General features: G+C 47.2%; 1 long non-coding RNA gene across 1 annotated transcript in view; it reads right to left on the bottom strand.

Annotated features, from left to right (window-relative positions):
* The window catches only part of LOC141252885 (uncharacterized), a 91,110-nt gene extending 75,934 nt beyond the window's left edge, over window positions 1-15,176 (bottom strand). The window contains exon 1 of the long non-coding RNA XR_012314146.1: window positions 14,726-15,176. This is a non-coding gene — a long non-coding RNA (uncharacterized lncRNA). The remainder of the gene's footprint in view (window positions 1-14,725) is intronic.
* Window positions 15,177-16,879: the final 1,703 nt, after the last annotated feature.

Here is a 16,879-nt window from a genome sequence, read left to right as displayed (position 1 = left end):
ACCCCGGTGTTCTATACACTGCCCAAAGTACACAAAAATTTGTGGGAGCCACCAGGACGTCCCATTGTGGCATCGACAGAATCTATCTTATCACCATTAACGGTAACGCTGGAAAGAATTCTGAGTTCCCTGATACCGTCAATTACGTCTTATATTAAAGATACAAATGATTTTCTGCGGCAGATTCAACAGGTGACTATTCCGTCCAACCAATGTATGCTTGTCACATTGGACGTTAATAGTCTTTATACAAGCATTGACCACAACCAGGGACTCCAGGCAGTCTCTTGGTTTCTGGATAGGTGTGGCCTGTTCGATTCTAATCAGTCCACATTCTGCCTAGAAGCCCTAAAAATCATTCTGGAACAAAATTTCTTTCTATTTGGTGACCAGTTTTACTTTCAATCTAAAGGGACCGCAATGGGCTCAAACGTCGCACCTCCCTATGCAAATATATTCATGTCCTACTTTGAAGAAATATTTGTCTACTTACATCATGCTTTTCAAACACATGTTGTGACATGAAAACGGTATATAGACGACATCTTTCTAATATGGCACGGGGATATAGCATCCATGCACGCCTTTTTTTCGGAGCTGAATGAGATGACTAGCAGTCTCACTTTCACATTACACACTAGTGAAAGTGAGATCAATTTTCTCTACACTATTATTAGGCTGGACAACACAGGCAATGTCTCCACTGATCTCTATAGAAAACCAACTGATAAAAATAGTCTCCTCCATTACTCCAGTGCACATCCGAAACACGTTAAACTATCCTTATCTAAATCACAACAAATGCGGGTGGCTAGGATTGTCTCCAATCAAGATACCAGGGACATTCGCCATCAAGAAATGGCTCAACGTTTTGTGGAGCGAGGTTATCCACATTCATTGAGCAAGCCAGTTTTGGCCACTGAGACTATCCAACACCCCAAATCAGCTCGTATTCCTTTCATTAATACGTATCACCCATACCAGACTTTGATATGTAATATCATACATAAGCACTGGCCCTTGCTCAAACAGGCTTATCCTTCAATACCAGAGTTCAAGTTACCATCATTAATATGCCATAAAAGAGCTCAGAATCTTAGGGATACCTTGGTTAGGGCGGATATAGGTTCTCTCTCTACTTCACCTAAACAGACGTATTTAACTACCACACGTAAAGGGAATTTTCCTTGTCTACATTGTCTTCAATGTTCACACATAATTAAAGGTACGCACTTTTCTCATCCACGTACTGGTAGATTATTTCCTGTGCAAGGGTACTTTACGTGTGACTCATCGTTTGTGATTTATTTGATTAAATGCCCCTGCGGTCTCGGATATGTTGGGGAGACGACCCAACATATCCGAGACCGCATATCCAAGCATAAATCTACAATTAGGTTGCTCTTCCTATCCCTCATTACTTCATAACTATGGGACATAACATTTCGCAGTTACGTTTCCAGGTCTTAGAACATGTACCACCAGGAAGGAGAGGAGGTAATAGGATTTTGAGACTATGCCAAAGGGAAGCATATTGGATTCACTCTTTACAGACACTCGAACCTATGGGTCTTAATAGGGAATACGATGCAATACCTCAAGGGTCGTGACGTGTTTTGACCTCAACAGCAATATGTTGTGCTTGCCATTTATATTATACAGCTCTTGTTACTTATCTCTTAATATGTCTCAAGGTGTTTTGCCTTTCCCTCTGTTGTAGAATTGAGATTTTCCTCCTGTCATACAAGATGATACCACCAGGGGGCACCTCTGCTAGCGCTCGTCTATGCTACCTATACCTTTATGAGTAAACGCTACCGCGCGTGCGCCATCTTGCGTTTCACGCACCGGAAACCGGAAGTCACGCTTCCTCTCCTCATCGCTACAGTGTATTTAACTGCGGTAAACGGCGAGCACGGTACACCCGACGGTTGGTCTGGCCGTATATTCCATTTGACACAGCACTAAGGTAGGAAATAATGGTTCCCCTGTCTCACTAAGAATGCATCTATATAGAGCATTACTATATTGTTTTTTTTTCTCTCGTTCACTGTAGCCTTCTATCTGGCATAGTGTTGAGCCACCCCCGTAGTGTTCGGGTTCGGTTCGGTTCGTCGAACACCGGGATGTTCGAGGAACTGTTCGTCGAACTGTTCGTCGAACACCTTAGCACACCGTCGAACACCGTTAAAACCAATGGCAGGCAAACAAAAACACATAGAAACACATAGAAAACACCTTCAAAGGTGTCCAAAAGCTGACAAACTGCTCAGAAGACACTCTCCTTAAAAAAGCCGGCCGGCAAATTCAGCAGCGGCATACACCGGTACCCAACAATTTAGACAAGAAGGAATAGAGCATCACACATAGATTAGATAGATAGAAACATGTCAGTCACATATATATGAAGTACAGTGACAGTATTGATTACTGTACTTGTCATTTAGTGTAAAGGATTTATTAAAAAAATATTAGTGTTTTCATGCACCGTCTCTTTAAAAAAGCCGGCCGGCAATTCAGCAGCGGTACCCGACAATTTAGAACAGAAAGAATAGAGCTTCACACATAGATTAGATAGATAGAAACATGTCAGTCACATATATAATAAGTACAGTGACAATGTTGCTTACTGTACTTGTCATTTAGTGTAAAGGATTTATTTAAAAAAATAATAGTGTTTTCATGCACCGTCTCTTTAAAAAAGCCGGCCGGCAATTCAGCATCTGTACCCGACAATTTAGAACAGAAAGATAGAGCATCACACATAGATTAGATAGATAGAAACATGTCAGTCACATATATAATAAGTACAGTGACAGTGTTGGTTACTGTACTTGTCATTTAGTGTTAAAATAAAGGATTTATTAAAAAAAAAATTGGCGTGGGGTTCCCCATAATTTTAGTCTCTAGCGGAGGTTAAGCAGACGGCTGGGGCAGATGTTTGAAGCCTGGGAAGGGGGTAATACCCATGGAGCTTCCCAGGCTACTAATATCAGCCCCCAGCTGAATACCTAGCATTTACTAGCTATTAAAATGGGGGACCCCCCCAAAAAAATGACGTGGGGTCCCCCCTATTTTAATAGCTAGCAAAGGCTAGGCAGACAGCTGGGGGCTGATATTAATAGCTCAGGAAGGGTGCCATGAATATTGGCCCTCTCCCAGGCTAGAAACACCAGCCGTCAGCCGCCCAAGAAATGGTGCATCCATAGGATGTGCCAATTCTGGCACTTAGCCTCGCTCTTCCCACTGCCTTGTAGCGGTGGCAGTGGGGTAATAGGGCTGGGGTTGATGTCAGCTTATAATGCCAGCTGACATCAAGCCCAGGTTAGTAATGGAGAGGCGTCTATAAGACACCCCCATTACTAACCCCATAGTCAAAGTTACAAAAAAACACAATCACCCAGAATAAAATCCTTTAATTGAAATAAACACACAATTCTTTATTGTTCTAAATTAAACCATACTTACCATCACGCCCATTCCAGCTGAAGCCAACGATCTCCTGCAATAAAAGAAAAATAATAAAGCAACATCATCCTTACCTTTCGATGGTTCCCAGGACGGCTCCAGCGCTGCTGCATTCACATGACAGGCTGGATCGCTGCAGAACGCTCCCATCCAGCCTGTCATCCCACAGACACTGAGACGCTCAGTCATGCTTGCACTCCTCAGTGTCAGGCTGTGACGGCATCCAGATGAGCCGAGGTCATGTCCAATGAACTCGGCTCACCTCATGCACGTCACTGACAGCGTGGGAAAATTCTCCTGCACTCAGCGCTTCAGCGTGAGAATTTTTCCACGCTGTCAGTGACGTGCATGAGGTGAGTTCATGTCCAATGAACTCAGCTCACCTCATGTACGTCACTGACTGCGTGGGAGAATTCTCACGCTGAAGCGCTGAGTGCAGGAGAATTTTCCCACGCTGTCAGTGACGTGCATGAGGTGAGCTGAGTTCATTGGACATGACCTCGGCTCATCTGGATGCCGTCACAGCGAGACACTGAGGAGCGCAAGCAAGCCTGCGCTTCTCAGTGTCAGCGGGATGACAGGCTGGATGGCAGCGTTCTGCTGCGGTCCAGCCTGTCATCTCGATGTAGCAGAGCTGAAGCTGTCGTGGGAACCATGGAAAGGTAAGGATGATGTTGGTTTATTATTTTTCTTTTATTGCAGGAGATCGTTGGCTTCAGCTGGAATGGGCGTGATGGTAAGTATGGTTTAATTTAGAACAATAGAATTGTGTGTTTATTTCAATTAAAGGACTTTTTTCTGGGTGTTGTGTTTTTTTAAATACTTTACTAGAAATTCATGGCGGTCATGTCTAATATTGGCGTGACCCTATGAATTTCGGGCTTAGGGCCAGCTGATAATACCAAGCTGGCCCTAACCCCTTTATTACCCAGTGAGCCACCGCACCAGGGCCCTGGATGAGTTGGGTACAGCGCCAGAAGATGGCGCTTCTATGAACGCGCCATTTTCCGGGGTGGCTGCGGACTGCAATTTGCAGCGGGGGGGGGGGGGGGCCCAGAAAGCTTGGGCCTCCCTGCGCTGCAGATTCCAGCCCCCAGCTGCCTAGTTGTACCTGGCTGGACAAGGGGGTTCAAGGTGCTTACCACACATCTAGATAAGTTCCCTGAGGGACTTGGTTTCCAAAATGATGTCACTTGTGGGGGATTTCCACTGTTTAGGCACATCAGAGGCACTCCAAATGCAACATGATGTCTAATTGTTCCTGCAAATTTTCCATTTAAAAAGTCAAATGGTGCTCCGTCCCTTCCCAGCCCTGCCGTATGTCCAAACAATAGTTTTACATGTGGTATTATATACTTAACAAAAAAGTATGAAACAACTGAAAATATGTCTTATATTCTAGGTTCTTCAAAGTAGCCACCTTTTGCTTTGATGACTGCTTTGCACACTCTTGGCATCTGTCGTTACACACTTGCAACCACCACCATCAGCAATCATGTCCACGTCCTTGTCCCAGCACAGCATTCAGTTGTTGCTACACCAGTCCTTTGAATGCAAGCGCAAATATGCAGCCACCCACCCACAGACCACAATACTAAACTGCCACATTTCTCAACTGCTTGCACTGGAAATGTTGCCTTTTAGGCTTGTGGAGACGGAAGCTTTCCGCAACCTCTTGGTGGCGGAATCCTTTGGTACTTGGTCCCCAGCCGCCACTATTTCTCCCGGTGTGGCGTCCCGGCCTTACACAACCACGTGTCCCAGAACATTAGCCGTGCCCTCACCAATGCAGTTACTGGGAACGTCTACCTAACCACGGACACATGGACAAGTGCTTGTGGCCAGGGATGGTACATTTCACTGATGGAACACTGGGTTAATATTGTGGAAGTCGGGACCCAGTTCGACCCTGGGACAGAACACGTTCTCCTGACGCAGAGGATTGCGGGCCCTGGGTCAATCAGGGTTGCCCCCACATTCTACAGCTTCTGCACCTCGTCCTCCTCCTCTTCAGCCTCCATCTTCGAAATGACCACATCAGTCGGAAGCTGGAAGCACTGCAGCACTGCCTCGGCCAAGTGGCAACAGGCTGTGCTGAAGTTAATATGCTTAAGTGACAAACCGCACACCGTTACAGAGTTCTTGAAAGCTGTAACAGAGCAGACAGATCTGTGGCTGTCACCGCTGAACCTACAGCCAGGCATGATCGTGTGTGACAATGGCCGGAACCTGGTGGCGGCTCTGAGGCTTGGCAACCTCGCACCCGTACCATGCCTGGCCCATGTGCTCAACTTTGTGGTTCAGCAGTTTCTCAAAACCTACCCAGATCTGCCTGGGCTGCTTGTGAAAGTATGCCATGTGTGTGCCCATTTCACAAAGTCAGCTACAGCTTCCGCCACCCGCGCTGTGCTTCAGCAGCATTTTCAGCTTCCAGCTCACCGACTGGTGTGCTATGTCATCATCCATTGGAACTCAATGTTGCATATATTGGGAAGGATTTGTGAGTAGCAGAGGGCAGTTGTTGAGTACCAGCTTCAACACGCCTGTTGGTATTCAGGTCAGTCTCCGCACATAAGAGCTGATGAGTGGGCATGGATGTCTGACATCTGTGCCGTCCTCCAAAACTTTGAGGACTCCACAAAGGTGAGTGGCGATGACACCATACTTAGCGTCACCTTCCCACTTTTCTGTCTACTGAAACTTTCGCTGCTCACAATTAAAGAGGAGGCATTGCTGGCGGAGCACGATGAGATGGAGCAAAGAACTATACAGGGTGCTGCCACACAGCCGAGCCTCATCTCATCTCAATGCGGATTGGGTGATAATGAGGAGGAGGAGTAAGAGGAGGAGGAACAGGAGCTGCTTTCTTGCGCTACAGACGGTACTACCCACACAACATTCATACCGTCTGTTTAGCGTGGATGACCTGAGGAGAGGGAGAACGAGCAGGAGGACCAGATGGAGGATGAGGAGGAGGAGAGCATGGACATTCGTCCTCTTGGTAATGACAGGGGAGTTTTGGCTGTTGGCAGTCTGGCACAGATGGCTGACTTTATGTTCTGCTGCCTTTCCTGTGACCCTTGTTTTGCACACAATTTTGACCAACACTAATTACTGGTTGGTCACACTTCTAGACCCAAGCTACAAGGAGAACTTTCTATCTCTCACTCCTGTGGCGGAGCGGTCTAATGAAATTTTGCAGTACCAGAAGGCCCTTGTTTAAGAATTATTCAAAAAATTCCCATCTGAAAACGCTGGCCGCAGAGGTCACAGTTTGTTGGACAACCAAGGAGTACAGGCGAGAGAGACACAAATACAATGCAGCAGAGTCAAGGGAACACTGTCAAAGATCTGGGACAGTTTTCTCACACCCTCCCAGCGCCCAGGCCCTGAGGTGCGTGGTCCTCTGACAAGAAGGGAAAAATTTGGAAGATGCTGAAGGAGTATCTTGCTGAACGTACCAATGTTTTCCATGATTCCTCTGATAGCAGCGGAACATAAAGTCAAATACAGTGGTTTTTTTTGGGTGCCCTATTCACATACACCTCTTCACAACCAGACATGGGTATATGCTTTATGATTTTGTCTATTTTATGTCACCCTTCTCCTTCTCCTCATCCTACACCACCATATCACCAGAGTGACCATCATGCAACACACACATAATGTTTTTTTTTCAATTCTTTATCTTTAATTCTGCAATAAAGAAGGAATACTATGCAACACAGAGACACATATCGGTTCCGTTAGTAAAGAAGACAAAATCACTGCGTTACACAGTCTTAATACAGTAGATTTAACAATTTTCTCTTAACAAGCAGAGAAATGATAAAAAGTTCAAAACAATTAAAAACAAAACATTCCCAATTACAGGAGAGTATCAATAAAGCATTAGTTCATCCCTAGAATTTAAGCAATTCTTGAGATATACCGATGCTAAGTATACATTAGAGAAATTTGCAATATCCATCCCTTATCAAACCAGTGCCCACAGGGCAGCATACCCTCAAGTCTCCTTGCGAAATTTGACAATATATGTGAAGGGTTAACATTGTCGTACACTACACTTAACTGTGATTTGATACTCAGCTGACCACTGTGGCGCCCCCAGACACTCAGGGACTAAGATGCGATGACCCCCGTATATTGTATCCACGGGGCCCAGATCTTCCTAAACTTCTCATGTGTCAGGGAGTCCCAACTCGTCAGTTCCTCCAGCCTGAAAAGGTCTCTCATTTTACATTTCCATTCATCCAAAGTTGGTGGGGTTCGCTGCTTCCACTTAAAGGCTATCAGTTGTTTCGCAGCCCCTAACATCAGTGGGGCCAACTCATGCTTTTTAGGGTGGAAGTTGTTTGTGGAAAGGGACAAAAGCGCCTCTACTGCCGTCAAATCTGAAACAATTAGTTTGAGAGAACGCATAACCCCCATAACCTCAGACCAAAACTGTCGAAGGACCGGGCAGTACCAGAAGACATGAGACAAAGTACCTCGCAACCCCTCACACCTCCAGCATTGAGGAGAGCTAGTTAGCCCCAAATGATAAAGTTTATCTGGTGTGTAGTACCATCGCGAGAGCAAATTGTAAGCCATTTCCTGTGACACCACACATCGTGAAAACCATGTGAATTGAGGCATATCATTTGTTTATCTTTTGGGGAGAGGTGGATATTCAGATCAGATTCCCAAGAGTGTAAAAATAACGGCGGGGAATAGTCTACCATGTTCGCAAGATTAGAGTAAAGTTTAGAAACAATTTTCGGAACAAGATGATTAACTTTTGTTAGAATCTCAAGCCAAAGCCATTTGGTGTGGGGTTGAGGTAATTCTGTGATCAAGTTCATATAATGGGCAACATGTAGGTGTTGTAAAAAATTGAGAGGGCGTTTCCCCGCCGCCAGTGGCCAACCATTAACACACGGAATTTTCCCCTGAAGTAAATGTGAAATGGGTTTAAGTGGTAAGGAGGACCATAAATCGTAAGGGTCTGTAAAATCCGGAGAGAAGAGATAGGGGAGAAGTCCTATTGGTATTTTATCTAGAAAATTACAAATTGGGGCTTGGATTGGAATCAGTGCACGTCTGGTTTGTAGAGTAGCTAGGAGAATATCTCCCAGTCCCTCTTTAGGAAGGGGGCAGTCTGTCCATAAGTATTTCAATGCATGTTTTCCCAGAAGTTGCATTTCAATGTGCGAGTCATGACCCTTTTCCGCCCATCTTATTAATTTTAGCCAATTTGCCAGAAGAATGGCTTGATGATAAAAAGCTAGGTTAGGTAAACCCACGCCTCCCCCCGCATTTTGAGCGCATCAAGAGTTTCAAAGGTAATCTGGCTTTTTTGTATTTCCAAACAAATTTGGCTATTAATTGATTGAAAGAGCGTATGAAAGAAACGGGGAGTTGAATTGGGATCATATTCATCACATAGAAAATCTTGGGGAAAACATAGGACTTAAACACGTTAACTCTACCGAGCCAGGACAGAAGAGGAATATTATAGGAGCGTAGGAGACTTTCAGTTTGTCCTATCAGAGGGGAGAAATTATGTTTGAAAAGCGTACTGGGATAATCCGTTATATATATCCCAAGATATTTAAGTTTGTGTTGTTGCCATTTAAAAGGGGCAAGGCTCTTCAAGATTTGTACATGTTTTTCGGTAGCCGATATATTTAGTGCTTCCGATTTATCTAGGTTAATCTTAAAGTTGGAAAGTTCTCAAAATAAGGAGAAAAGCTCCAAAATCTTTGGGAGTGCCATTTTTGGGTTGGATAAGAGGAGCAAGAGGTCATCCGCGAAGGCAGCAGCCTTCAACTCTAAATGGTTAATCTTCAAACCCTCAATCCCAGGCTGTTGTCTGATTGCTTAGATAAAGGATTCCATCACTAATACAAATAAAGAAGGAGAGAGGGCAGTCCTGTCTAGTGCCATTAGTGATATTAAGAGGCGCAGATAAAATCCCGTTCACCCTGATCCTAGCCGTAGGGAACATATACAGTGACATGATTGCGTCTATGAAAGGAGGGGGAAAGGCAAACTTCCGCAGAACACACGGCATAAAACGCCAACTGATGCGATCGAATGCCTTTTCAGCATCCGTAGAAACACAATGTTTTTTAAGGGTGTTTATGATGCCCGTAGGAAACATTTTTAGAGGCCTACCTCTAACATTCTGTATGCTCATGTGTACCCCCAGGGGTCAATGTTTTCCAAACCATGCACTTAGTGCATGGGCATTACCAGTATAGGAGACCCACTCCCTAATAATGGGGAAATTTTTTTTGATGAGGCCCTCCTCTACGTCTCTTCAAAGGTGTATTGGAGTGCGTCCTAATTTTTGGCAGCCCTTGCAGTCACTGCATACGCAATAACAGTATAGGAGACCCACTCCTTTATATAATGGGAACATTTTTTTAATGAGGCCTTCCACTATGTGTCTTCAAAGGGGTACTGGAGCGCGTCCTAACTTTTGGCAGCCCTTGAACTTGCTGCATATGCAATAACAGTATAGGAGACCCGCTCCTTAATAATGGGAAGGCCAATTAAAATCGATTCAATATTCTACAATATTACCTCTCTCTCTTATCTCTTATCTTATCGTTTACGGGTGAACTATCGCAGTATGGATAGCGTATTACACCAATTCAGCCAGGTATTATTGCCTTATAATGCGTATTGCTCCTGCTGCAAAAAAACACAAATTAAAAATCTATTCTATTCCCTATTGATACCGCTGTTAACTGCATTTACAATAGGGGCAGGTGCAAGGTATCATCAGCTGGAGATGAGTGTTGTTCATTGTCGTCGAATACATCTCTTCCACAGTGAATTACTTGATATTTTCCATGCACTCGTTGACCGATTCATATTTTTTAACGGTGATCTTTACTCACAAATTCATGAAAGCAAGGAGGGTTGCTTGCATCCCTTCACAGTTTGTGGCTGCCACGTTCAAAATAAATCTTTTTGGGGCCGGTTAAAATCTATTTTCTATTGTACTACATTACCTCTCTTATCTGAGATTTGTATACGGGTGGCCTATAGTAGTAGGGATAGCGTCTTACAGGCATCTAGTCAGGGATTCTTGTATTTTACTTTGTGCTGAAAAAAAAAATCTACTCCCTTTTGATAATACTGGATTGATGGCATTATCAGGTGGAAATGAGTGTTCATTCTGGTCGCATACATCCCTACAACAATCCGTAACTTAATAGATTTTTTCCATGCATTCGTTGACCGATTCATAATTTTTAACGGTGATCTGTAATTAGAAATTGATGAAAGCAGATAGGGTTGCTTGCGCTCCTTCACAGTTTGGTGGTGCAACATACCAAAAAAACCTCTTCGGAGCCAGTTAAATTCTATTTTCTATTGTACTACATTACCTCTCTTATCTGAGATTCGTGTACGGGTGACCTATAGCAGTTGGGATAGCGTCTTACAGGCATCTAGTCAGGGATTATTGTATTTTACTTTGTGCTGAAAAAAAATATATTTCCTATTGATAATGCTGTTAGCTGCTTTTAAAATAGGGACAGGTGCAAGATGATATTATCAGCTGTAAATGAGTGTTAATTCTGGATGTGTCTGATCATGTCTCACACACCACATGATAAAGTAGTATTAACATCCCAGGTGGCGTGCTGCCATGGCTTCCCATCTCCCACCATGCAAGACCGCTGACTTACCCACCAATCCAGGCTGCACGCTGTGTTCCTCTCCTTGCTGTGTGCATGTGTCCTGGCTGCCTGTTTAGGGCGGCGGCAGCAGCACTTTTTAAGTCTTAAAGGAACAGTGCGCGCGTTCCTAATCTTTCCCCAGCCTATTGCTGAGAAGCACTGGATACTTAAACCACCTCCACCCACTGGGAGGTGCCTGAGCAACACTATCTTTCAGTCTGTTCTGTGCAACTGTGAGTTGCCAGGTCTTATCATGTATCTTGCCTGTTTCTGCCACCCTGGGGGCTGAGTACCCAGGCTTATACCTGTGTTCTGTATCTATCCGGTTCCGCCACCCTGGGGGCTGTGTACCTAGACCTGTTATCTGTACCTGTGACTTCTAGTCTATTTCCGCCACCCTTGGGGCTGAATGCCCAGGCTTGTACCTGTATCTCGTTCCTGTGTCAGTTCCTGTCTGAACTGTGTCCTAGCCCGTTATCTGTTTGCCTCTATGTCTGATCCTTCCCTTTGCCTCCTGTGTCTGTTCCAGTACCTTTATCATATCCTGCAGTGTCTATACCGGAACCTATCTCCTACCTGTCATCTCTGTACTTCAGTTTGTGAGTGTGTCCACTCGCTACTTCATAGTAAGTACCCTGTGTGAATCTGGCTCTGTCTGTCCCGTTTCCCTGTTCCAGTACTTATCCTCTATATACTTGCTATTCCCCTGTGCTTTCCTGTACCTGTCTGTTCCTTGTGAACAGAGCCCTGTCTTGATTTGCCAGGCTCTGCAGCATTCCCGCCTGGCCGCGCTCTGCGGCATTCCCGCCTGCCGCACTCTGCGCCTCTGCCCTGCTTCCCGTCTGCACCTGCGGCTCTGCTCTGTCCAGCTCTGCTCCGCTTCCCGTTCGCACCTGCAGCTCTGCTCTGCCCTGCTCCGCTTTCCGTCTGCACCTGCGGCTCTGCTCTGCCCTGCTCCGCTTCCCATTCGCATCTGCAGCTCTGCTCTGCCCTGCTCTGCTCCACTTCCCGTCTGCACCTGTGGCTCTGCTGTGTGTCTTGGGTGTGTCAGAAGTGACAGACAGTCGCCCTGCAGTTGGTTGCAGGAGATCTCTACGTTTGGCATTACAGACACCTTCTTAGAGGCTGTCTCTCTAGAACCCAGCGGCTACCTTCCTATGGCTAATTAACACCCCGGCCTGGATGTATAAATACCTGCTGTCTAGTAGAGGGATGTGCCGGTGATACTCACATTACCCCTTGTGAAGGCTCGCAGCAAGTGCATTACTTCTTCCTCTCTGGAGCTATGAGAACGGGTGTTCATCTCTCTGAAATCGACTAAAAGCTAAGCTATCTTCCCTTGTTTGTCCCCCCATGTTGTCTTTAGTTGTCAGTGGGGATCGACTAGCGCTCATCCCTCTCCCTTCCCTAGCCAGGGCCAAATGCCAGGGAAAGACAGGGCGAGGTTCGCGTGCGGCGATTGGTGATGAACCAATATAGTGACGTTAGTGGAGACAGGGTGATATTAGATCAGCCTAGGAAATCTTCACTCCCCCTTGTCCTAGAGTTTGGGCTCCCTTTCCTCTTCCCTTTGTGTTGCACTAAGTCTTTCCCACACTTTGCGTGACACTCTGCCCTGCTTGGCTCCATTTCCCGTCCGCACCTGCGGCTCTGCTCCTGTATCCGAGTCTGTGCTGGTCCCTATCCAGCCTGTCTACCCGTCTGTCAGTATGCTCGCCAGTACCTACCTGCCTGTCTGTATACCAGCCGTGCCCGCCAGTACCTACCTGCCTGTCTGTATACCAGCCATGCCCACCAGTACCTATCTGTATACCAGCTGTGCCCACCAGTACCTGCCTGCCTATCTGTATACCAGCCATGCCCGCCTGCCTGTATATCACCTGTGCCTGCCAGAACTCACCTGCCTATCTGCATTCCCATTGGACCTACCGCACCTGCTGGTGCTTATCTACACACCAGCCAAACCTGCCCATTCTTGCATACCCCAGTGTGAGGCAACAGCTGTGTGACCGAGGTCTGCTTTGGAGTAGCGCCTGGGTCACCTCCCTCGTACCTACTCATCTCACGGAGTCGATTAAGCCGCCGTGCGTCCGGGGTCGGATCTGGTGAGGCCTCTAGTCACGCCCCTCCAGGCACTCCTCGGTTTGTGGCCGTGGGGCTTACGCCAAACAGTCCAGGCGTGAGCGTAACAGTAGTAAAATGTTAAAATGACATCTACTGGTGAATGTATTTTTCACCGTTGAAAGAAATGCAAACGTGCAAAAACGCATCAAACTCTACGTGTGAACATAGCCCAAGGTGTGGAGGAGCATTTTTGTTTTTGGTTATTTATTTAGCCTTTTATATAAGTCAGTACCCTGGAAAGAATGTTTCTTACCATTTTTTCCAGGAAATTCCATTTTTGCTTAGTTTTTGTATGTTTTATTATCAGTCCGTAAAAGTGGCTTAATACTTTGACAACAGTATTTACAGCAGTGACCTGAGAGTCAAAGATGCTTCCAGGGGTCTTCCCCATGCTGTTCCCATGTCATTTGAGCACTGTTCCCATCGATTTGACCAATTTATAGGCCCCTTCAAGACCTCCGGGGAGGGGCTGCCAGAAATATACTCGAGTCTCCCATTGACTTACATTTGGCTCGTTACTCAGGTCGAGCACCCTAGTATTACGATTTGCTCGACCCGAGCAACGAGCACCCGAACATTTTAGTGCTCGCTCATCGCTAGTCACCACCTATAACTGCACTGTAATCTCCTATATGTTCTGCAGGACTGGTATCTACCACTATATGGTCACCATATGGTGGTAATATACTGTAGATCTTTGTCTTTGTAGAGAGTTTTTTTTGAGTAACAGCGCACCATGGTAGTTGTAATCAGGATTACCGATTAGGGGCCCACTCAGGTGTTTTGACCCCTCTGAGTTGAACCCCTAACTACACCTCTGTCCTCATAATATCATAATTTTCTTCCAAGAAAATTAAATCTAATTCCTCCATCTAGTTGGTGAGGTCTCTGGCATTAGTGTACATGCACTTCATGTATTTTTCTATACATCTATTCCTGAGACATTCTAAACTCCCCGGGGCCCTGGTTACCCTTAGGTAACCCCCGCTAAGGAGGCCTTGCTATCAGCGTAAGAATGCAAAGTATCTTAAAATATGTCCCGGTAGAATCCTGTGAGCCTCATCCTCTAGGTAAAGACCATAAAAAATAGCATTAAATAAAAAGGCCCACATCTCTGGAACCATATGGCAGATTAAAAAAAGAACAACCCTGAATACTCAGGGGAGCAATGACAAAAAAGTAATAAGCGAATACTGGCCACCTATGACCTGGTGATAGGTTCTGTTTAAGTCTCTGCATTAAACTATGCATTATTGTGTACTTTTGCCCTACAGTATACATCTACAGTATACATATAGGAAATATAGTATGACTTGCTTGCAGAGATATTTTTGTTAGATGTAGTAATAGCAGCTGGATAAAGTATGATTCCAAAGATGGGACATAGTGAAAAATAAAATCTTCATTTGATATTATTTTATGAAGACATTTATTTAGAAAACAATTATTATCCATACCTTGCATTGCCGTATTAGGGAAATTCACGACCATCTGTTGCAACACAATAGGAGCCATCCAGCAATAAAAATATAAGAACATGTCTGAGAAATGGTCCTACAGCTAAACAATGAGCTGGATAAATCAGGGAAACAATGTCCGCAAGCAAAGAGCATGGCTGCTGCAGTGATGAGGTAAGGACAAGCAGTCCTGTGGTTCCGCCTGCGACAAGCTCATTCCAATGCCTTCCTTCATGTAGTGTCTACATCATCATGTCTTAGGTGGCTGACTACACTAGTAATGAAGACGCTTCTTTTCCTTCACCACAGTTATAGATCTGGCTTATCCTGCTAGGATGCTGCCGGTTCTCGGAGAGTTACCTAGCAGGCAAGACCTGTCTCTCTCTACCTCCCACACATCCGGCTGTGACCTGTCTCTCAGGGGTCCTGATCCGTCTGTCACCAGAGGAGAAATGTAGCGCGTGATAAGCGGCACAGAGCAGGGTTCCCTCCACGCTGCAGGTGACTGGAGCAGCTGCGAGCTCTGCAGAGACAGGAGAGCTAGCTCCCCGTGCACTGGGTCACTGCAGCCTGGGGAGGCTGATCACTGGGTCACTACAGCCTGGGGAGGCTGATCACTGGGTCACTGCAGCCTGGGGAGGCAGCTCACTGGGTCACTACAGCCTGGGGAGGCTGATCACTGGGTCACTAGAGCCTGGGGAGGCTGCTCACTGGGTCACTACAGCCTGGGGAGGCTGCTCACTGGGTCACTACAGCCTGGGGAGGCTGATCACTGGGTCACTACAGCCTGGGGAGGCAGCTCACTGGGTCACTACAACCTGGGGAGGCTGATCACTGGGTCACTACAGCCCGGGGGAGGCTGCTCACTGGGTCACTACAGCCTGGGGAGGCTGATCACTGGGTCACTGCAGCCTGGGGAGGCTGCTCACTGGGTCACTACAGCCTGGGGAGGCTGCTCACTGGGTCACTGCAGCCTGGGGAGGCTGATCACTGGGTCACTACAGCCTGGGGAGGCTGATCACTGGGTCACTACAGCCTGGGGAGGCGGCTCACTGGGTCACTACAACCTGGGGAGGCTGATCACTGGGTCACTACAGCCCGGGGGAGGCTGCTCACTGGGTCACTACAGCCTGAGGAGGCTGATCACTGGGTCACTGCAGCCTGGGGAGGCTGCTCACTGGGTCACTACAGCCTGGGGAGGCTGCTCACTGGGTCACTGCAGCCTGGGGAGGCTGATCACTGGGTCACTACAGCCTGGGGAGGCTGCTCACTGGGTCACTGCAGCCTGGGGAGGCTGATCACTGGGTCACTACAGCCCGTGGGAGGCTGCTCACTGGGTCACTACAGCCTGGGGAGGCTGCTCACTGGGTCACTACAGCCTGGGGAGGCTGCTCACTGGGTCACTACAGCCTGGGGAGGCAGCTCACTGGGTCACTACAGCCTCGGGAGGCTGATCACTGGGTCACTACAGCCTGTGGAGGCTGCTCACTGGGTCACTACAGCCTGTGGGAGGCTGCTCACTGGGTCACTACAGCCTGGGGAGACTGCTCACTGGGTCACTGCAGCCTGTGGGAGGCTGCTCACTGGGTCAATACAGCCTGGGGAGGCTGCTCACTGGGTCACTACAGCCTGGGGAGGCTGCTCACTGGGTCACTGCAGCCTGTGGGAGGCTGCTCACTGGGTCACTACAGCCTGGGGAGGCTGATCACTGGGTCACTACAGCCTGGGGGAGGCTGATCACTGGGTCACTACAGCCTGGGGAGGCTGCTCACTGGGTCACTACAGCCTGGGGAGGCTGATCACTGGTTCACTGCAGCCTGTGGGAGGCTGCTCACTGGGTCACTACAGCCTGGGGAGGCTGATCACTGGGTCACTACAGCCTGTGGAGGCTGCTCACTGGGTCACTACAGCCTGGGAAGGCTGCTCACTGGGTCACTGCAGCCTGGGGAGGCTGATCACTGGGTCACTACAGCCTGGGGAGGCTGATCACTGGGTCACTGCAGCCTGGGGAGGCTGCTCACTGGGTCACTACAGCCTGGGGAGGCTGTTCACTGGGTCACTACAGCCCTTGAGAGGCTGCTCACTGGGTCACTGCAGCCTGGGGAGGCAGCTCACTGGGTCACTACAGCCTGGGGAGGCTGATCACTGGGTCAC

The sequence above is a fragment of the Phyllobates terribilis genome, unplaced genomic scaffold (assembly GCF_046119375.1).
Source record: "Phyllobates terribilis strain yellow unplaced genomic scaffold, ASM4611937v1 Scaffold_2__4_contigs__length_985480577, whole genome shotgun sequence".
NCBI lineage: Eukaryota > Metazoa > Chordata > Amphibia > Anura > Dendrobatidae > Phyllobates > Phyllobates terribilis.
The sequence above is the reverse complement of the archived record's forward strand: the minus strand, read 5'-3'. Positions and strand labels throughout refer to the sequence as shown.